This window comes from Arachis ipaensis, chromosome B7 (genome assembly GCF_059453495.1).
Source record: "Arachis ipaensis isolate K30076 ecotype BB chromosome B7, ASM5945349v1, whole genome shotgun sequence".
In the NCBI taxonomy this organism is placed as follows: domain Eukaryota; kingdom Viridiplantae; phylum Streptophyta; class Magnoliopsida; order Fabales; family Fabaceae; genus Arachis; species Arachis ipaensis.
Window position 1 is genome coordinate 126,197,164 of NC_142442.1, and position 22,786 is coordinate 126,219,949.

Consider the following 22,786-nt stretch of genomic DNA (forward strand, 5'->3'; position numbering starts at 1 on the left):
TTTTGTTCAGAGTTCTCTGTCTGTTGCTGAGTGGATGATGGAAAAGGTTTACCATTGTTAAACCTGTTTCTTCCACCATTATTAAAGCCTTGTTGAGGCTTTTGATCCTTCCATGAGAAATTTGGATGATTTCTCCATGATGAGTTATAGGTGTTTCCTTAAGGTTCACCTAAGTAATTCACCTCTGCTATTGCAGCGTTCTCAGGATCATAAGCTTCTTCTTCAGAAGATGCCTCTTGAGTACTATTGGATGCAGCTTGCATTCCATTCAGACTCTGAGAAATCATATTGACTTGCTGAGTCAATATTTTATTTTGAGCTAGTATGGCATTCAGAGTATCAATTTCAAGAACTCCCTTCTTCATAGGCGTCCCATTACTCACAGGATTCCTCTCAGAAGTGTACATGAACTGGTTATTAGCAACCATGTCAATGAGTTCTTGAGCTTCTGCAGGCGTTTTCTTTAGGTGTATGGATCCACCTGCAGAAGTATCCAATGATATTTTAGCTAAGTCAGACAGACCATCATAGAAGATATCCAGGATGGTCCATTCTGAAAGCATGTCAGTAGGACACTTTTTGGTCAGTCCTTTGTATCTCTCCCAAGCTTCATAGAGGGATTCACCTTCTTTCTGTCTGAAGGTCTGAACGTCCACTCTAATCTTACTAAGCTTTTGAGGAGGAAAGAACTTGGCTAAGAAAGACTTGACCAGCTTATCCCATGAGTTCAGGCTATCCTTAGATTGAGAATCCAACCAGAGTCTAGCTCTGTCTCTTACAGCAAATGGGAAAAGCATGAGCCTGTAGACTTCAGGATCTACTCCATTAGTCTTAATAGTATCACAGATCTGCAAGAATTCAATTAAGAATTGAAAAGGATCTTCAGATGAAAGTCCATGAAACTTGCAGTTCTGCTGCATCAGAGAAACTAATTGAGGTTTCAGCTCAAAGTTGCTTGCTCCAATGGCAGGAATGGAGATGCTTCTTCCATGTAAATTGGAATTCGGTGCAGTAAAGTCACCAAGCATTCTCCTTGCATTGTTGTTGGGTTCGGCTGCCATCTCCTTTACTTGTTCGAAATTTTTAATCAAGTTGTCTCTGGATTGTTGTAATTTAGCTTCCCTTAATTTCCTCTTCAGAGTCCTTTCAGGTTCTGGATCAGCTTTAACAAGAATGCCTTTTTCTTTGTGTCTGCTCATGAGAAAGAGAAGAGAAGAAGAAAAGAAGAGGAATCCTCTATGTCACAGTAAAGAGGTTCCTTATTGTTAGTAGAAGAAAAGAAGAAGAGAAAAAATCTGAACTCAGAGAGAGAGAGAGAGAGCTCGAATTTTTTATGGGTGAGAAAGAGATGCTAGTAGATGAATAAATAAGAAGAAGGAGATGAAAGGGAGAGAGAATTTTCGAAAATAGTTTTTGAAAAAGAGTTAGTGATTTTCGAAAATAATTTTTGAAAAAGGTTAGTGATTTTTCGAAAATTAAAATCAAAAAATAAAATAATTAGTTAATTAAAAAGAATTTTTGAAAAAGGGGGAAGATATTTTTGAAAATTAGAGAGGGAGAGTTAGTTAGGTAGTTTTGAAAAAGATAAGAAACAAACAAAAAGTTAGTTAGTTAGTTGAAATAAATTTTGAAAATAAATTTTGAAAAGATAAGGAGATAAGAAGTTAGAAGAGATATTTTGAAATCAAATTTTGAAAAAGATAAGATAAGAAGATATTTTTGAAAAGATGTGATTAAAATTATTTTTTAAAAAAGATTTGATTTTTAAAAATCACAATTAATGACTTGATTCACAAGAAATCACAAGATATGATTCTAGAACTCAAAGTTTGAATCTTTCTTAACAAGTAAGTAACAAACTTGAAATTTTTGAATCAAAACATTAATTGGTGATGTTATTTTCAAAAATATGATGTAAAATTAAGAAAAAGATTTTTGAAAAATATTTCTGAAATTTTCGAAAATAACTAAGAAATTTGAAAAAGATTTGATTTTTGAAAAAGATTTTGAAAAAGATGAGATTTTCAAATTGAAAATTTGATTTGACTCATAAGAAACAACTTGATTTTTAAAAATTTTTGAAAAAGTCAACTCAAATTTTCAAATTTGATGAGAGAAAAAGGGAAGATATTTTTTTGATTTTTGAATTTTTATGATGAGAGAGAAAAACAAGAAAAATGATGCAATGCATGAAATTTTTAGATCAAAACAATGAATGCATGCAAGAATGCTATGAATGTCAAGATGAACACCAAGAACACTATGAATGTCAAGATGAACACCAAGAATATATTTTTGAAAATTTTTATATGCAAAGAAAACATGCAAGACACCAAACTTAGAAATCTTTCATGTTTAGACTCTAATAAACGAAAAATGCATATGAAAAACAAGAAAAGACACAAAACATGAAAACATCAAGATCAAACAAGAAGACTTACCAAGAACAACTTGAAGATCATGAAGAACACTATGAATGCATGATATTTTCGAAAAATGCAAGATGCATATGCAATTGACACCAAACTTATAACATGACTCAAACAAGAAACACAAAAATATTTTTGATTTTTATGATTTTATGATTTTTTTGGATTTTTATTTTATATATTTTTTTTCGAAAATCATAATGAAAAATAAAAATAAGGATTCCAAAATTTTTAATATGAATTCCAGGAATCTTATGATCTAAAGCTCCAATCAAAGGGTCAGGCATGGCTTAATAGCCAGCCAAGCTTTAGTCTGTACTCAGACATGACACGTCTAACATGCCCTACAGTCGTATTAGACATGGCTTTACAGCCAGCCATGCTTCATGAAACACTAGAATTCATTCTTAAAAATTCTGAAGAAAAATATATTTTTTTGAAAACATTTTTATTTTAAAATTTTTTTCGAAAACAAGGGAGAAAAAAATTTTTTTTTGAAAGATTTTTGAAAAATTTTTGAAAATAAAACAAAAATAAAGTTACCTAATCTGAGCAACAAGATGAACCGTCAGTTGTCCAAACTCAAACAATCCCCGGCAACGGCGCCAAAAACTTGGTACGCAGAATCGTGATTACACTTTAATTATGTAAAATTCATTGCTCTTTCTTTCCCTGGAAATGGTGCCAAAAACATGATGCCAAGACCACGGTTCACAACTCCGTGTAACTGACCAGCAAGTGCACTGGGTCGTCCAAGTAATACCTTACGTGAGTAAGGGTCGAATCCCACGGAGATTGTTGGTATGAAGCAAGCTATGGTCACCTTGTAAATCTCAGTCAGGTGGATATAAAGTAGTAATATGGTTTTCGAAAATAATTAATAAAATAGGGATAGAAATACTTATGTAAATCACTGGTGAGAATTTCAGATAAGCGAATAGAGATGCTTTCGTTCCTCTGAACCTCTGCTTTCCTGCTATCTTCATCCAATCAGTCTTACTCCTTTCCATGGCTGGCTTTATGTAATGCATCACCATTGTCAATGGCTACTTTCGGTCTTCTCTCGGGAAAATGATCCAAATGCCCTGTCACGGCACGGCTAATCGTCTGGAGGCATCACCCTTGCCAATGGTTTACATCCCATCCTCCTTGTGAAAATGGTCCGATGCGCTGTCACTGCATGGCTAATCATCTGGAGGTTCTCGATCATGCTGGAATAGGATTTACTATCCTTTTGCGTTCTGTCACTACGCCCAGCAATCGCAAGTTTGAAGCTCGTCACAGTCATTCTATCATTGAATCCTACTCAGAATACCACAGATAAGGTTTAGACTTTCCGGATTCTCTTGAATGCCGCCATCATTCTAGCTTACACCACGAAGATTCTGATTAAGAGATCTAAGAGATACTCATTCAATCGAAGGTACAACGGAAGTGGTTGTTAGGCACGCGTTCATGGGGAATGATGATGATTGTCACGTTCATCACATTCAGGTTGAAGTGCGAATGAATATCTTGGAAGCGAAATAAGATGAATTAAATAGAAAACAGTAGTACTTTACATTAATCTTTGAGGAACAGCAGAGCTCCACACCTTAATCTATGGAGTGTAGAAACTCTACCGTTTGAAAATACATAAGTGAAAGGTCCAGGCATGGCCGAATGGCCAGCCCCTCTGATCTAAGAACCAGGCGTCCAAAGATGATTCCTAAGATTCAAAGATGTCTAATACAATAGTAAAAGGTCCTATTTATAATAAACTAGCTACTAGGGTTTACATGAGTAAGTAATTGATGCATAAATTCATTTTCGGGGCCCACTTGGTGTGTGCTTGGGCTGAGCTTTAAGTGTTACACGTGCAGAGGCCATTTGTGGAGTTGAACACCAGGTTTTGATCCATTTCTGGCGTTCAACTCTGTTTTTGGATCCTTTTCTGGTGTTGGACGCTAGAATTGGCCAGAGAGCTGGCGTTGAACGCCAGTTTGAATCGTCTATTCTTGGCCAAAGTATGGACTATTATATATTGCTGGAAAGCCCTAGATGTCTACTTTCCAACGCAATTGGAAGCGCGCCATTTTAAGTTCTGTAGCTCTAGAAAATCCATTTTGAGTGCAGGGAGGTCAGAATTCAACAGCATCAGCAATCCTTCTTCAACCTCTGAATCTGATTTCTGCTCAAGTCCCTCAATTTCAGCCAGAAAATACCTGAAATCACAGAAAAACACACAAACTCATAGTAAAGTCCAGAAATGTGAATTTAACATAAAAACTAATGAAAACATCGCTAAAAGTAACTAGATCCTACTAAAAACATACTAAAAACAATGCCAAAAAGCGTATAAATTATCCGCTCATCATGTTCCTAATCAACTCAAAAGAGAAGATCTCAAACCAGTAGTAAGAGGCTGGCTGAATTTCATTGGGCTTTCTCTGCTGCCCACCAGCAACCGTTCTGAAGTCACTATTAGAAGAGCAGTGATGATCCATTGCATCATGATGGGAAAAGAAGTGGAAGTTCATCAACTGATTTCAACTGAATTCTACAAAATTGCAAATAAAAATTCCAAAGATGCTAGGTTGGCTTATCCAAGCTTGATTTCTATGCTCTGCAAGGACGCTGGAGTAAGGATGGGAATAACTGAGTATATCTCAGTTGAGAAACCAATCACTAAAGCATCAATGGAAAACAACAAGCACAGGATGATCTCATCAAGAAGAAAGCACAGGAATTTCTCCCAGAAATCCCTCAATCTGAATACTGGGAGTATCTTGAAACATCCATTACCAAGATGCAAGAAGCTGTGGAACAGATAATAAAAGAACAGAAGGAACAAAGTCAAATTCTTTGCTATTTGATTAAAGAACAAGAGGAGCAAGGGCGTGACTTGAGGGAATTGAAGCGCCAGAAGTTATCTCTTGAAGGACCAAGCACCCCACAGATCCGAGGAACATCCACTTCCCATAACAAAGGTTGTTAAATTCCAATTTCTGCTTTAACTCTGTGATAGTTGTCGTTATAGGAGTTTACCTTAGGAGTCATATAGTAGTAATTAGTGTCTATTTTGATTTTATCTCCAATTAAGTTATAGTCTATTTTTCTCATCATCAGCAAACATGAATAAAATAGTAGATCTTTTGAATAAGAGGCAATAAAATTCGAGTTTTTAATAAGAAAAATTATAATTAGTAACATGTGGTGGCAATGCTTTCTGTCTTCTGAATGAATGCTTGAACAGTGCATATGTCTTTTGAATTTGTTGTTTAAGACTGTTAAATATGTTGGCTCTTGAAAGAATGATGAACATGAGACATGTTATTGATAATCTGAAAAATCACAAAAATGATTCTTGAAACAAGAAAAAGCAGCAAAGAACAAAGCTTGCAGAAAAAAAAAAGAGAAAAAGAAAAGCAAGAAGAAAAAGCCAAAATCTCTTAAAACCAAAAGGCAAGGGTAAATAAAATGGATCCCAAGGCTTTGAGCATCAGTGGATAGGAGGGCCTAAAGGAATAAAATCCTGGCCTAAGCGGCTAAACCAAGCTGTCCCTAGCCATGTGCTTGTGGCGTGAAGGTGTCAAGTGAAAACTTGAGACTGAGCGATTAAAGTCAAGGTCCAAAGCAAAAAGAAGAGTGTGCTTAAGAACCATGGACACCTCTAATTGGGGACTTTAGCAAAGCTGAGTCACAATCTAAATGGGTTCACCCAATTATGTGTCTGTGGCATTTATGTATCTGGTGGTAATACTGGAAAACAAAGAGCTTAGGGCCACGGCCAAGACTCATAAAGTAGCTGTGTTCAAGAATCATCATACTGAAATAGGAGAATCAATAACACTATCTGAATTCTAAGTTCCTATAGATGCCAATCACTCTGAGCTTCAATGGATAAAGTGAGATGCCAAAACTGTTCGGAAGCAAAAAGCTACTAGTCCCGCTCATCTAATTAAAATCTGAGCTTCACTCTAAAACTCTGAGATATTATTGTTTCTTGACTTATTAGTCTTCTATTTTATTTGTCTAGTTGCTTGAGGACAAGCAACAGTTCAAGTTTGGTGTGGTGATGAGCGGATATTTTATACGCTTTTTGGGGTTAATTTCATATAGATTTTAGTATATTTTAGTTAGTTTTTAGTTTATTCTCATTAGTTTCTAGGAAAAATTCATATTTCTGGACTTTACTATGAGTTTGTGTATTTTTCTATAATTTCAGGTATTTTCTGGCTGAAATTGAGGGAGCTAAGCAAAAATCTGATTCAGGCTGAAAAAGGAATGCTGATGCTGTTAGATTCTGACCTCTCTACACTCAAAATAGGATTTCTGGAGCTACAGGAGTCCAAATGGCGCACTTTCAATTGCGTTGGAACGTAGACATCCAGGGCTTTCTAGCAATATATAATAGTCCATACTTTGCTCAAGGATAGACGACGTAAACTGGCGTTCAACGCCAGTTCTAGGCTGCTGTCTGGCGTCCAGCGCCAGAAACAAGTTACAAAGTGGAGTTCAACGCCAGAAACAGGTTACAACCTGGCGTTGAACACCCAAAACAGCCCAGGCACGTGAGAAGCTTTAGTCTCAGCCCCAGCACACACCAAGTGGGCCCCAGAAGTGGATTTCTGCACTATCTGTCATAGTCTACTCATTTTCTGTAAACCTAGGTTACCAGTTTAGTATTTAAACAACTTTTAGAGATTTATTTTGGATCTCATGACATTTTAGATCTGAACTTTGTACCTTTTAACGGCATGAGTCTCTAAACTCCATTGTTGGGGGTGAGGAGCTCTGCTGTGTCTCGATGAATTAATGCAAGTATTTCTGTTTTCCATTCAAACATGCGTGTTCCTATCTAAGATATTCATTTGCACTTTAATATGAATGTGATGAACGTGACAATCATCATCATTCCTCCACGAACGCGTGCCTGACAACCACTTACGTTCCACTATAGAATGAATGAATATCTCTTAGATCTCTTAATCGGAATCTTCGTGGTATAAGCTAGATTGATGGCGGCATTCATGAGAATCCGGAAAGTCTAAACCTTGTCTGTGGTATTCCGAGTAGGATTCTGGGATTGGATGGCTGTGACGAACTTCAAACTCGCGAGTGTTGTGCGTAGTGACAGACGCAAAAGGATAGTAAATCCTATTCCGGTACGACTTAGAACCTGCAGATGATTAGCCGTGCGGTGACAGTGCACCTGGACCCTTTTCACTGGAAGGGTGGATGGTAGCCATTGACAACGGTGATCCACCAACACACAGCTTGCCATAGGAGGACGTGCATGCGTGAATCAAAAGATAGAGGAAAGCAGAGATTCAGAAGACAAAGCATCTCCAAAACTCCAACATATTCTCCATTACTGCATAACAAGTAACCTTTAATCCATGCTCTCTTGTTTATTCGCAATTCAACTAATAAATATAATTGATTTCCTGACTAAGAATTGCAAGATAACCATAGATTGCTTCAAACCAACAATCTCCGTGGGATTCGACCCTTACTCACGTAAGGTATTACTTGGACGACCCAGTGCACTTGCTGGTTAGTGGTACGAGTTGTGAAAAGTGTGATTCACAATTCGTGCACCAGTGTGCTATTTTCCTTCTACGCATCCCTTTTCTTATTCTGAGTGCTATACATGATCACAAATATTAGAAAAATGAGGAAAACTATAAAAATCATTATGAAAAAAATTATATGAAATCAAAATAAAATAACTGAAATAGAACAAAAGAAAGTAAATCTTTACCGTCATTAGCTGACGGACTGCTCCTTTACGGAGGTTCATAGGGGCTCATATCTTTACTCCTCATTGTAAACTTCCTTCTTGTTTTCTCATGAATTAATTCAACATGCTCCAAAGATAGGATCCAGCTCACAGTGTGTGGTATGACTGAACTTCTTGTGAAGACTATTCTCAGTAACAATCCCGGTTTTCGAGTACGCGAGATCTTTTCTGAAAGTACAGATTTCTCCGAAAGATTAGTAAGGGGAGAACCTCTGATATATCATCAAGTGTCTCAATCTTTATTATTATTATGTCATCTTTAAGCTAGAACCTTTTTTGAGGCAAGCTCGATAACGCAGTCGATGAGCGGATAATTTATACGCTTTTTGGCACCAATTTTAGGTAGTTTTTAGTATGATTTAGCTACTTTTCAACATATTTTTATTAGTTTTTAAATAAAAATCACATTTTTGGACTTTACTATGAGTTTGTGTGTTTTTCTATGATTTCAAGTATTTTCTGGCTGAAATTGAGGGACCTGAGCAAAAATCTTATTCAGAGGCTGAAAAAGGACTGCAGATGCTGTTGAATTCTGACCTCTCTACACTCGAAGTAGATTTTCTGGAGCTACAAAAGCCTAATTGGCGCGATCTTAATTGCGTTCGAAATTAGACATCCTGGACTTTCCAGAAATATATAATAGTCCATACTTTGCCCGAGATTTGATGGCCCAAACCGGCGTTCAAAGTCAGCCTAAAATTTCTGGCGTAAAACGCCCAAACTGGCACCAGAATTGGAGTTAAACGCCCAAACTGGCACAAAAGCTGGCGTTTAACTCCAGGAACAGCCCAAGCACACACCAAGTGGGCCCCAAAAGTGGATTTCTACATCATTTACTCATTTTTGTAAATCCTAGGTTACTAGTTCATTATAAATAGGACCTTTTACTATTGTATTTTCATCTCAGGATCTCTGGAACACATTATGTAACTTTTACGTTCTGAGACCTCCATGGGAGGCTGGCCACTCGGCCATGTCTACCCTATTTTCACTTATGTATTTTCAACGGTGGAGTTTCTACACCCTATAGATCAAGGTTTGGAGTCCTGCTGTTCTTCATGAATTAATGCAATTACTACTGTTTTTCTATCCAATTCAAGCTTATTCTTGTTCTAAGATATTCATTTGCACACAAGAACATGATGAATGTGATGATTATGTGACACTCATCACCATTCTCACCTATGAACGTGTGTCTGACAACCACTTCCGTTCTACATGAAAATGAGCTTGAATGCATATCTCTTAGCCTCGAGATCAGAGTCTTCGTGGTATAAGCTAGAATCAATTGGCAGCATTCTTGAGATCCAGAAAGTTAAAACCTTGTCTGTGGTATTCCGAGTAGGATCTAGGATGGGATGACTGTGACGAGCTTCAAACTCGCGAGTGTTGGACGTAGTGACAGACACAAAAGGATCAATGGATCCTATTCCAACATGAGTGAGAACGGACAGATGATTAGCTGTGTGGTGACAGCGCATTTGGACCATTTTCACCGAGAGGACGGACGGTAGCCATTGACAACGGTGATCCCCCAACATACAGCTTGCCATGGAAAGGAGTATGAATGATTGGATGAAGGCAATAGAAAAGCAGAGGTTTAGAAGGAATAAAGCATCTTCATACGCTTATCTGAAATCCCACCAATGAATTACATAAGTATTTCTATCTTATTTTCTGTTTTAATTATATTTTAATTATCAAAATCCTATAACCATTTGAATCCGCCTGACTGAGATTCACAAGATGACCATAGCTTACTTCAAGCCGACAATCTCCGTGGCATCGACCCTTACTCACGTAAGGTATTACTTGGACGACCCAGTGCACTTGCTGGTCAGCTGCACGGAGTCGTGTACCAAGATTTTGGCGCCGTTGCCGGGGATTGTTCGAGTTTGGACAACTGACGGTTCATCTTGTTGCTCAGATTAGGTAATTTACTTATTTTAAGCTTTTATTTTTTTATTTTATTTTCGAATAATTTTTTTCAGAAGTTTTAGAATGAATTCTAGAGTTTCATGATGATCTGTTGAAGTCTAGCTGGTTGTGACGCCATGTCTAATCTTTTGGACCGAGATTTCAACTTATCATCACAAGAGCTTGTTGATTTCTATCAATCTTGCTATTGAATGTAATGATCTGCTAAAGCTTGGCTGCCCATTGGCCATGTCTAGTGTTTTGGACCAAAGCTTTCACTGAAAGCTTGGCTGGCTAGTAAGCCATGTCTAATTCCTGGACCGGGGTCTTAGACTAACATTGCATGATTCTGGAATTCTCATTAAGAATTTTGAATTCCTTATTTTCTTTTTCCAAATAATTTTTGAAAAAAATACAAAAAAAATTTATAAAATCATAAAAACCAAAAATTTTGTGTTTTTTGTTTTAGTCTAGTGTCTATTTTTAAGTTTGGTGTCTTGCATATTTTTAATTTTCTTGCATTTTTCGAATATATACATTATGTTTTTCATCGATCTTCAAGTTGTTCTTGATGATTTTCTTGGGTCTGATCTTTAAATTCTCTTGTTTTGTGTCTTTTGTTGTTTCTCATGTGCATTCTCAATTTGTTAGTGTCTCTAATATAAAAATTTCTATGTTTGGTGTCTTGCATGCATTGCTTATCTGATCTTAGTTTTCCATGATTAGTTTCATTTTATTGTTTTTCATCATTAAAAATTTAAAAAAAAAATTTCAAAATTATGTCATTTTAAGTTAATAATACAGAGAATTGAAGATTCAGAACATACAGCAGAGGAATTACAGAGAAAAAGTTGGGCGTTCAAAACGCCCAGTAAGGAAGGAAAACTAGCGTTTAAACGCCAGCCAGGGTACCTGGCTGGGCTTTAAACGTCCAAAAGGGTAGTATTTTGGGCGTTAAACGCCAGAATGGATACCATTCTGGGCGTTTAACGCCAGGACAACACAAAGGAGGCAAGTTAGTTTTTAATTCAAATCTTTTTCAAATCATATCTTTTTCAAAAATCAAACCTTTTTTAATTTTCTTTTTAATATTTTTGAAAATTCCAAATTGATTTTCAAAATCTTTTTCTTATTTTTATTTCACATTTTTCAAAATTAATGCTAACATTTAATATGATTGATACAAAAATCTCAAGTTGTTACTTGCCTATTAAGAAAGGTTCAAACTTAAAATTTTAAAATCATATCTTTTGGTTTCTTGTTAGTCAAGTAATCAACTTCAATTTTCAAAATCAAATCTTCTTAATTTGTTTTTCAATCATATCTTCTTAATCATATCTTCTCAACCACATCTTTTTCAAAATATTTTTCAATCATATCTTCTTAATTACTGATTTCAAAATCTTTTCAAATTAACTACTTGACTTTTTGTTTGATTTTAAAAGTTTTCTATTTCAATCATATCTTTTTCAAACTCACCTAACCACTTTCTCACTTTTGATTTTCGAAAAACCATCAACCACTTTTTCAAAATTCTTTTTAATTATTTTAAAATTTTAGTTTTATTTAAAAATTTGTTTTCAAAAATATTTTTCAATCATATCTTCTTAATTACTGATTTCAAAATCTTTTCAAATTAACTACTTGACTTTTTGTTTGATTTTAAAAGTTTTCTATTTCAATCATATCTTTTTCAAACTCACCTAACCACTTTCTCACTTTTGATTTTCGAAAAACCATCAACCACTTTTTCAAAATTCTTTTTAATTATTTTAAAATTTTAGTTTTATTTAAAAATTTGTTTTCAAAAATTCTTCTCCCTCCTCACCTTTTTCTATTTAAGGATTAACACTCCCCCTCTTTTAGCAATTCGGACTCACTCCCTCTCTATAAGTTCGAATTCTCCTCTCTACATCATCCTTCTATTCTTCTTTTCCTCTGACACCGCAAGGAATCTCTATACTATGACATAGAGGATTCCATACTTTCTTGTTCTCTTCTCTTTCATATGAGCAGGAACAAGGACAAAGGCATTCTTGTTGAAGCTGATCCTGAACCTGAAAGGACCTTAAAGAGAAAGCTAAGAGAAGATAAAGCACAACTCTCTGGAGAGGACCTAACAAAAATTTTCAAAAGAGAAGAAGACATGGCGGCCGAAAATAACAACAATGTCAACAATGCAAGGAAGATGCTTGGGGACTTCATTGCACCTTCTTTTGACTTCTGTGGAAGGAGCATCTCAATTCCTGCAATTGGAGCAAACAACTTTGAGCTTAAGCCTCAATTAGTTTCTTTAATGCAGCAGAATTACAAGTATCATGGACTTCCATTGGAAGATCCTCATCAGTTTTTAGCTGAATTCTTGCAAATCTGTGACACTGTTAAGACCCATGGGGTTCACCCTGAGGTCTATAGACTTATGCTCTTCCCTTTTGCTGTTAGAGACAGAGCTAGGACATGGTTGGACTCACAACCTAAAGAAAGCCTGAACTCTTGGGAAAAGCTGGTCAATGCCTTCTTGGCAAAGTTCTTTCCACCTCAAAAATTGAGTAAGCTTAGAGTGGAAGTCCAGACCTTCAGACAGAAGGAAGGCAAATCCCTCTATGAAGCTTGGGAAAGATACAAGCAATTGATAAGAAGGTGTCCTTCTGGCATGCTTTCTGAATGGAGCATCATATGCATATTCTATGATGGTCTGTCTGAACTGTCCAAGATGTCATTAGACAACTCTGCTGGTGGATCTCTTCATCTGAAGAAGACGCCTGAAGAAGCCCAGGAACTCATTGAAATGGTTGCAAATAACTGATGAGCGGATATTTTATACGTTTTTTGGGGATAATTTCATATAATTTTTAGTATGTTTTAGTTGGTTTTTAGTTTATTTTCATTAGTTCCTAGGAAAAATTTATATTTCTGGACTTTACTATGAGTTTGTGTATTTTTCTGTAATTTCAGGTATTTTCTGGCTGAAATTGAGGGAGCTGAGCAAAAATCTGATTCAGGCTGAAAAAGGATTGCTGATGCTGTTGGATTCTGACCTCTCTGCACTCAAAAAGGAATTTCTGGAGCTACAGGAGTCCAAATGGCGTGCTTCCAATTGCGTTGGAAAGTAGACATCTAGGACTTTCCAGCAATATATAATAGTCCATACTTTGTTCAAGGATAGACGACTGAAACTGGCGTTCAACGCCAGTTCCATGCTGTAGTCTGGCGTCCAGCGCCAGAAACAAGTTATAAGTTGGAGTTCAACGCTAGAAAAGGATCCAAAGCTGGCGTTGAACGCCCAAAACAGCCCTATGCACGTGAGAAGCTTTAATCTCAGTCCCAGCACACACCAAGTGGGCCCCAGAAGTAGATTTCTACACCATCTATCATAGTTTACTTATTTCTTGTAAACCTAGGTTACTAGTTTAATATTTAAACAACTTTTAGAGATTTATTTTGTATCTCATGACATTTTAGATCTGAACTTTGTAATCTCTGACGGCATGAGTCTCTAAACTCCATTGTTGGGGGTGAGGAGCTCTGCTGTGTCCTGATAAATTAATGCAAGTATTTCTGTTTTCTATTCAATCACGCTTGTTCCTATCTAAGATGTTCATTCGCGCCTATTCATGATGAATGTGATGATCCGTGACACTCATCACCATTCTCAACCTATGAACGTGTACCTGACAACCACCTCCGTTCTACATTAGATTGAATGAGTATCTCTTAGATTCCTTAATCGGAATCTCCGTGGTATAAGCTAGAATCCATTGGCTGCATCCTTGAGAATCTGGAAAATCTAAACCTGGTCTGTGGTATTCATAGTAGGATTCTAGGATTGGATGACTGTGACGAGCTTCAAACTCGTGAGTGCTGGGCATAGTGACAGACGCAAAAGGATAGCGAATCATATTCCGGTATGATCGAGAACCTACAGATGATTAGCCGTGCGGTGACAGCGCACCTGGACCATTTTCACTGGAAGGATGGATGGTAGCCATTGACAACGGTGATCCACCAACACACAGCTTGCCATACGAGGACGTGCGTGCGTGAACAAGAAGACAGAGGAAAGCAGAGATTCAGAAGACAAAGCATCTCCAAAACTCCAACACATTCTCCATTACTGCATAACAAGTATTTATTTCATGCTCTGTTATCCCTTGCAATCAAATTTGATAAGTGAATTGTTTTATTGTTTTCCTGACTGAGAGTTACAAGATAACCATAGCTTGCTTCAAGTCAACAATCTCCGTGGGATCGACCCTTACTCACGTAAGGTATTACTTGGACGACCCAGTGCACTTGCTGGTTAGTGGTACGAATTTGTGAAGAATTGTGATTTCCAATTTCGTGCACCAAGTTTTTGGCGCCGTTGCCGGGGACTGTTTGAGTTTGAATAACTGACGGTGAATCTTGTTGCTTAGATTAGGAAATTTTTGTCTTTTGGGTCAGAGTCTTTTATTTTCTTTTCAAAAATTTTTCAAAAATTTTTCAAAAATATTATTTTTCTTGTTTGATCTTTAATTTTTCTTGTTCTGTTTCTTTTCTTGTTTTTCTTATGCCTTTTCAAAATATTAGTTTTCAAAAAAAATATATCCTTCTTCAAAACAAGTGTTACATTTATTGCCCAATTGGCTAGAGTGTTGGTTTATGTTCTTGATGATTGGGCACCAGTTCTATTAAAGATCTTTTTCAAAAATAATTTTTCCTTGATTAAATCTTGTGCCAAACTTTAAGTTTGGTGTTTTCTTGTTAATTTTTCTGTGGTTTTCGAAAATTTTATTTTGGTTTTTTAAAAATTTTAAGTTTGGTGTTCCTTATTCATGTTTTTGTGTTCTTGTGAATCTTCAAAGTGTTCTTGAGTTTTTCCTTGTGTCTTGATCTTAAAATTTTTATGTTTGGTGTTCCTTGGTGTTTTTTTCTCCAAAATTTTCGAAAACAAGGAGCATTAGATCTAAAAATTTTAAATCTTGTGCTATTTTATTGTTTTTCTCTCTCCTCCTTAAATTCAAAAATATCTTCCCCCTCTATTTTAAAACAAATTTTCGAAAATTATTTTTAAAAATTCAGATTTTTTTTTTAAATTCATATCTTTTTCAAAACTTCCTAACCACTTTCTCTCTCCTCATTTTTTCGAAATTCTTCACCCATTTTTATTTATTTTATTTTAATTTATTTATTTCGAAAATAAAATAAATTAATTAAATAAATAAAAATATGTTTCTTCTATTTTACATCATCTCCCTTTCTCCATCATGGACCTAAGCGGAAATGAACAGTCCAGGTGGACTCTGGGGTCATATGCTAACCCCTCTACTGCTTCATATGGGAGCAGTATCTGCATACCCTCCATTGGAGTCAGTAGCTTTGAGCTGAATCCTCAGCTCATTATCATGGTGCAGCAAAATTGCCAGTATTCCGGTCTTCCACAGGAAGAACCTACAGAGTTTCTGGCACAGTTTTTACAAATTGCTGACACAGTACATGATAAGGAGGTAGATCAGGATGTCTACAGGCTATTACTGTTTCCATTTGCTGTAAAAGACCAAGCCAAGAGATGGTTAAATAACCAACCTAAGGCTAGCCTAAGGACATGGAAACAGCTGACAGAAAAATTCCTGAATCAATACTTTCCTCCAAAACGGATGACACAGCTAAGGCTGGACATCCAAGGCTTTAAACAAGGAGATAATGAATCTCTTTATGATGTCTGGGAGAGATACAGAGAGATGCTACGAAAATGCCCCTCTGAAATGTTTTCAGAGTGGGTTCAGTTAGACATCTTCTATTATGGGCTTACAGAAAGAGCTCAGATCTCTCTGGATTACTCAGCTGGTGGATCTATCCACATGAGAAAGACAATTGAAGAAGCTCAAGAGCTCATTGATACAGTTGCTAGAAATCAGCATCTGCACCTAAGCAGTGACCCTTCCATGAAAGAAGAGGCTAAAACAGTAACTGCTGAACTCAATCCTGCAGAGCAAGTTGCTGAATTCAATCAGCAATTGGATTTTCTAACAAAGCAGTTAGCTGAATTCAAGGATAAACTACAAGAGACAAGGATGGCTAATATAAACATGGAAGTACAATTAAAGCAAACAAAGCAGCAGCTGTCAAAACAAATAACAGAAGAATGCCAAGCAGTTCAATTAAGAAGTGGGAAAGCACTAAATACCCCACTTCAAGGCAGCAGGAAACCAAGAAATAAGCAAACCACCCAAAATCCATCCGAGGACAGTAAGAGCCCAGGGAAAAATAATTCTGGCGCTAAAACGCCAGAAATTGGATGGAAGGCTGGCGCTGAATGCCCAGACCATGCTCAGGACTGGCGTTCAACGCCAGAAACAAGCAAGGATCTGGCGTTGAATGCCCAAAAGAGGCACAGGTCTGGCGTTCAAACGCCAGGAATAGATGAGGAGCTGGCGTCTAACGTCACTCCAGCCTCTAACTCTGGCACTCAATTGCCAGTAAGGGATCAGACACACACAAGTGCTGATAACAACCCATCTAAAAAGGCTTCTTCAACCACTTCTGTAGGAAATAAACTTACAGCAACTAAGGTTGAGGAATATAAAGCCAAGATACCTTATCCTCAAAAACTTCGCCAAGAGGAGTAGGATAAGCAATTTGCTCGCTTTGCAGATTATCTCAGGACGCTTGAAATAAAGATTCCATTTGCAGAGGCACTTGAGCAAATACCTTCTTATGCCAAGTTCATGAATGAGATCTTGAGTCATAAGAAGGATTGGAGAGAAACTGAAAGAGTTCTCCTCACTGAAGAATGCAGTGCAGTCATTCTGAAAAGCTTTCCTGAAAAGCTTAAAGACCCTGGGAGTTTTCTGATACCATGCACATTAGAAGGTAATTGCACTAAGACAGCTTTATGTGATCTTGGGGCAAGCATCAACCTAATACCTGCATCCACTATCAGAAAGCTTGGTTTAACTGAGGAAGTTAAACTAACCCGGATATGTCTCCAACTTGCTGATGGCTCCATTAAATACCCATCAGGCGTGATTGAAGACATGATTGTCAGAGTTGGGCCATTCGCCTTTTCCACTGACTTTGTAGTGCTGGAAATGGAGGAGCACAAGAGTGCTACTCTCATTCTAGGAAGACCCTTCCTAGCAACTGGACGAACTCTCATTGATGTCCAAAAGGGGGAAATAACCTTGAGAGTCAATGAGGATGAGTTTAAGTTGAATGCTGTCAAAGCCATGCAGCATCCAGACACATCAAAAGACTGCATGAAAGTTGATCTTATTGACTCTTTGGTAGAAGAGATCAACATGGCTGAGAGTCTCGAATCAGAGTTGGAAGACATCTTTAAAGATGTTCAGCCTGATGTGGAGGATTCAGAGGAAATGAAAGAGCCTCTAAAATTTCCTCTGGAAGAGGAAAAACCTCCTAAACCCGAGCTCAAACCATTACCACCATCCCTGAAATATGCATTTCTGGGAGAAGGTGACACATTTCCAGTGATCATAAGCTCTGCTTTAAATCCACAGGAAGAGGAAGCACTGATTCAAGTGCTAAGGACACACAAGACAGCTCTTGGATGGTCCATAGGTGACCTTAAGGGCATAAGCCCAGCTAGATGCATGCACAAAATCTTATTGGAGGATAATGCTAAACCAGTGGTTCAACCATAAAGGCGGCTAAATCTAACCATGAAGGAAGTGGTGTAGAAAGAGGTAACCAAATTACTGGAGGCTGAGATTATCTATCCCATTTCTGACAGCCCCTCGGTGAGCCCTGTTCAAGTTGTCCCCAAAAAGGGAGGCATGACAGTGGTTCATAATGAAAAGAATAAACTGGTTCCTACAAGAACAGTTACAGGGTGGCGCATGTGTATTGACTACAGAAGGCTCAATACAGCCACCAGAAAGGATCATTTTCCTTTACCATTCATAGACCAAATGCTAGAAAGATTGGCAGGTCATGATTATTACTGCTTTTTGGATGGCTACTCAGGCTATAACCAGATTGCAGTAGATCCCCAGGATCAAGAGAAAATAGCATTCACATGTCCATCTGGAGTGTTTGCTTATAGAAGGATGCCATTTGGGCTGTGTAATGCGCCTGCAACCTTCCAGAGATGCATGCTCTCTATTTTCTCTGATATGGTGGAAAAATTTCTGGAAGTTTTCATGGATGACTTCTCAGTATATGGAAACTCATTCAGCTCCTGTCTTGATCACCTGAAACTAGTTCTGAAAAGATGCCAAGAGACCAACCTGGTTTTAAACTGGGAAAAATGTCACTTTATGGTGACTGAAGGGATTATCCTTGGGCATAAAATTTCAAACAAGGGAATAGAGGTGGATCAAGCAAAAATAGAGGTAATTGAAAAATTACCACCATCTGCCAATGTTAAGGCAATCAGAAGCTTTCTGGGGCATGCAGGATTCTATAGGAGGTTTATAAAGGATTTTTCAAAAATCACAAAACCTCTGAGCAATCTGCTAGCTGCTGACATGCCATTTGTGTTTGACACAGAGTGTCTGCAGGCGTTTGAAACGCTGAAAGCTAAGCTGGTCACAGCACCAGTTATCTCTGCACCAGACTGGACATTACCATTTGAGCTAATGTGTGATACCAGTGATCACGCCGTTGGTGCAGTACTGGGACAGAGGTATAACAAGCTTCTGCACGTCATTTATTATGCTAGCCGTGTTTTAAATGATGCCCAGGAAAACTATACAACCACAGAAAAAGAATTGCTTGCAGTGGTTTATGCCATTGACAAGTTTAGATCATACTTAGTAGGATCAAAGGTGATTGTGTATACTGACCATGCTGCTCTTAAATATCTACTCACAAAGCAGGATTCAAAACCCAGGCTCAAAAGATGGGTGTTGCTTCTGCAAGAGTTTGATATAGAAATAAGAGACAGAAAAGGGACAGAGAACCAAGTGGCTGATCATCTGTCTCGGATAGAGCCAGTAGAAGAGACGTCCCTCCCCTCTCTTGAGATCTCTGAGACTTTTTCGGATGAGCATCTATTCGCCATTCAGAAAGCACCATGGTTTGCAGACATTGCGAACTACAAAGCTGCAAGGTTCATACCCAAAGAGTACAACAGGCAACAAAAGAAAAAATTAATTACTGATGCAAAGTACTACTTGTGGGATGAACCCTATCTCTTCAAGAGATGTGCAGACGGAATAATCTGGAGATATGTGCCTAGAGAAGAAGCACAGAAGATCTTATGGCATTGCCATGGATCACAATATGGAGGCCATTTCGAGGTGAGCGAACAGCCACCAAGGTCCTCCAATGTGGCTTCTATTGGCCCATACTCTATAAAGATTCCCGAGAGTTTGTACGTAACTGTGACAGTTGCCAAAGAGCTGGTAATCTGCCTCATGGTTATGCCATGCCTCAGCAAGGAATCTTGGAGATTGAGTTGTTTGACGTATGGGGAATTGACTTCATGGGACCTTTCCCACCATCATACTCAAACACTTATATTCTGGTGGCAGTTGACTACGTATCAAAATGGGTAGAGGCCGTTGCCACACCCACCAATGATACTAAAGCAGTGCTGAAGTTCCTCCAGAAATATATCTTCAGCAGGTTTGGGGTCCCTAGAGTACTAATCAGTGATGGGGGCACTCACTTCTACAACAAACAGCTTTACTCTGCCATGGTTCGGTATGGGATTTGCCACAAGGTGGCAACTCCATATCATCCACAAACTAATGGGCAAACTGAAGTCTCTAACAGAGAGCTAAAAAGAATCCTAGAACGGACTGTAAATACCCGTAGAAAGGATTGGGCAAGAAGCTTGGATGATGCTCTGTGGGCATACAGAACAGCATTCAAGACTCCTATAGGGACCTCTCCATACCAACTGGTCTATGGTAAGGCATGTCACCTGCCCGTGGAACTGGAACATAAAGCCTACTGGGCAACCAGATTCCTGAACTTTGATGCCAAATTAGCTGGAGAAAAAAGATTGCTCCAGCTAAATGAGCTAGAGCAATTCAGATTCACTGCTTTCGAAAATGCCAAGCTTTATAAAGAAAAATAAAAAAAGTGGCATGACAGAAAGCTGTCATCTAGAATCTTTGAACCAGGACAAAAGGTTCTGTTGTTCAACTCTAGGCTCAGGCTATTCCCCGGGAAACTGAAGTCCCGGTGGAGGGGACCATATGTGATTACAAGTGTATCTCCATATGGTTATGTGGAGCTTCAAGATATTGATTCTGATAAGAAGTTCATTGTTAATGGACAGAGAATCAAGCACTATCTTGAAGGCAATGTTGAGCAAGAGTGCTCAAGGCTGAAGCTAGACTAAAAGCTCAGCAAGGTCCAGCTAAAGACAATAAAGAAGCGCTTGCTGGGAGGCAACCCAGCCATGGGGCATCACTTCCTCTAAGCATTTTGCCCTATTCTTGATTTTATTTGTTTATATAAAGTTCATTGATCCTAAGGTAAAGAGTCAATTGTATAAGTTCACAGGGTTACAGAAAGATTCTGCACACAAAACAGAAAAAAAGAGCTCACTGGCAAGAAAACGCCAGTAAAAGTCTATTTTGGGTGTTCAACGCCCAACAGAAGCATCCACTGGGCGTTGAACGCCAGTGAGGATAGCCATCTGGGCGTTAAACACCAGAAAGAAGCTCTTTCTGGGCATTTAACGCCAGATTTACAGCGTTCTGGGCGTTCAGAAATACGCCTAGTAACAATAGACTTCCTGGCGTTCAACGCCAGAAAGAAGTAGCAGCTGGGCGTTGAACGCCCAGGAGAGGTAGCATTTGGGCGTTGAACACCCAAAACATGCAGCGTTTGGGCGTTCAAACGCCAGGATGGTGGGGAGGAGGTAAATTCATTTTTTCTTCATATTTTTCATTTTAATTTTGAGTTTCATGTTTCAATTCATAATTTCTTACATAAACATGTTAAGAACCCTGATTTCTAAAATCCCTAATTTCTAAAAATCCTACTTTAAAAATATCAAATGTATCTTAATCCATAAGCACAAACCCTCTTTTTCAATCCAATGCAACTCTTTTTCAAAATTTCAAAACAAATCTATCTTTTCACTCTAAAATCTTTTCAACTAATATCTTTTTCAAATCTCCACATTATCTTTTTCAAAATATAGACTTATCTTTTTCAAAAATCTTTCATATCTTTTCTAAAAAAAAAATTATATCTTTTCTTATCATACTTAAATCTTTTAAAATCATATCTTCTATCTTATCTTTCTCCCTATTTTTGAACCCACCCGCATCTCCCTTTAAATATGGGTTCGGCCTCCCTCCCCCTTCATCCATAATTGCACCTAGCTCTCCTTCTCTCCCTCTCCTTTCTTTTCTTCTGCTTGAGGACAAGCAAACCTCTAAGTTTGGTGTGCTTATTCGTGATCACTAAGATCATGGCTCCTAAAGGAAAACAACCAACTCCAAGAGGCAAGAAAGAGAGTGTTCCAAAACCACTTTGGAATCAAGAAAAGTTCTTATCTAAAGAACATTCAGACCATTATTACAAAATAATGGGTCTAAGATCAGTGATCCCGAAAGTTAGATTCGATCTGAAAGAAGACGAATATCCGGAGATCCAGGAGCAAATTCGAATCAGGAACTGGGAGGTCCTAGCTAATCCTGAAACGAAAGTGGGAAGGAATATGGTCCAGAAGTCCTATGCTAATATGTGGCAGACAGACAAGCAAAAACTATCTGGAACTGCTTTCTATGAATATCGGACCGTGGTCAGAGGAAAGATTGTTCATACCAACCCTGACAAGATCAGGGAGATCTTAAAGCTACCTTAGCTGAAAGATGACCCAGACTCTTTCAACAGGAGAATGATGAGAACAGACAAGGGCCTGGATAAGATTCTAGAGGATATATGTATTTCTGGAGCCAGGTGGACCACCAGCACGAAGGGTGTCCCAAATCAACTCAAAAGAGAAGATCTCAAACCAGTCGCCAGAGGATGGCTGGACTTCATTGGGCATTCTCTGCTGCCCACTAGCAACCATTCTGAAGTCACTATTAGAAAAGCAGTGATGATCCATTGCATCATGATGGGAAAAGAAGTAGAAGTTCATCAACTGATTTCAACTGAATTCTACAAAATTGCTAACAAAAATTCTAAAGAGGCCAGGTTGGCTTACCCAAGCTTGATTTCTATGCTCTGCAAGGATGCTGGAGTAAGGATGGGAATAACTGAGTATATCTCAATTGAGCGACCAATCACTAAAGCATCAATGGAAAAACAACAAGCACAAGATGACCCCATCAAGAAGAAAACACAGGAATTTCTCCCAGAAATCCCTCAATCTGAATACTGGGTGTATCTTGAAACATCAGTTACTAAGATGCAAGAAGCTATGGAACAAATAATAAAAGAACAGAAGGAACAAAGTCAAATTCTTTCCTATTTGATTAAAGAACAAGAGGAGCAAGGGCGTGTCTTGAGGGAATTGAAGTGCCAGAAGTTATCTCTTGAAGGACCAAGCACCCCACAGATCCGAGGAACATCCACTTCCCATAACAAAGGTTGTTAAATTCCAATTTCTGCTTTAACTCTGTGATAGTTGTCATTATAGGAGTTTACCTTAGGAGTCATACAGTAGTAATTAGTGTCTATTTTGATTTTATCTCCAATTAAGTTATAGTCTATTTTTCTCATCATCAGCAAACATGAATAA

At 37.9% G+C, this 22,786-nt stretch overlaps 1 non-coding gene across 1 annotated transcript; it reads left to right on the plus strand.

Annotated features, from left to right (window-relative positions):
* The first annotated feature begins 558 nt into the window (after nt 1-558).
* On the plus strand, nt 559-665 carry LOC148554045 (small nucleolar RNA R71). Its single transcript, XR_015893153.1, has one exon. It is a non-coding gene; the product is annotated as a small nucleolar RNA R71 (small nucleolar RNA).
* Nucleotides 666-22,786: the final 22,121 nt, after the last annotated feature.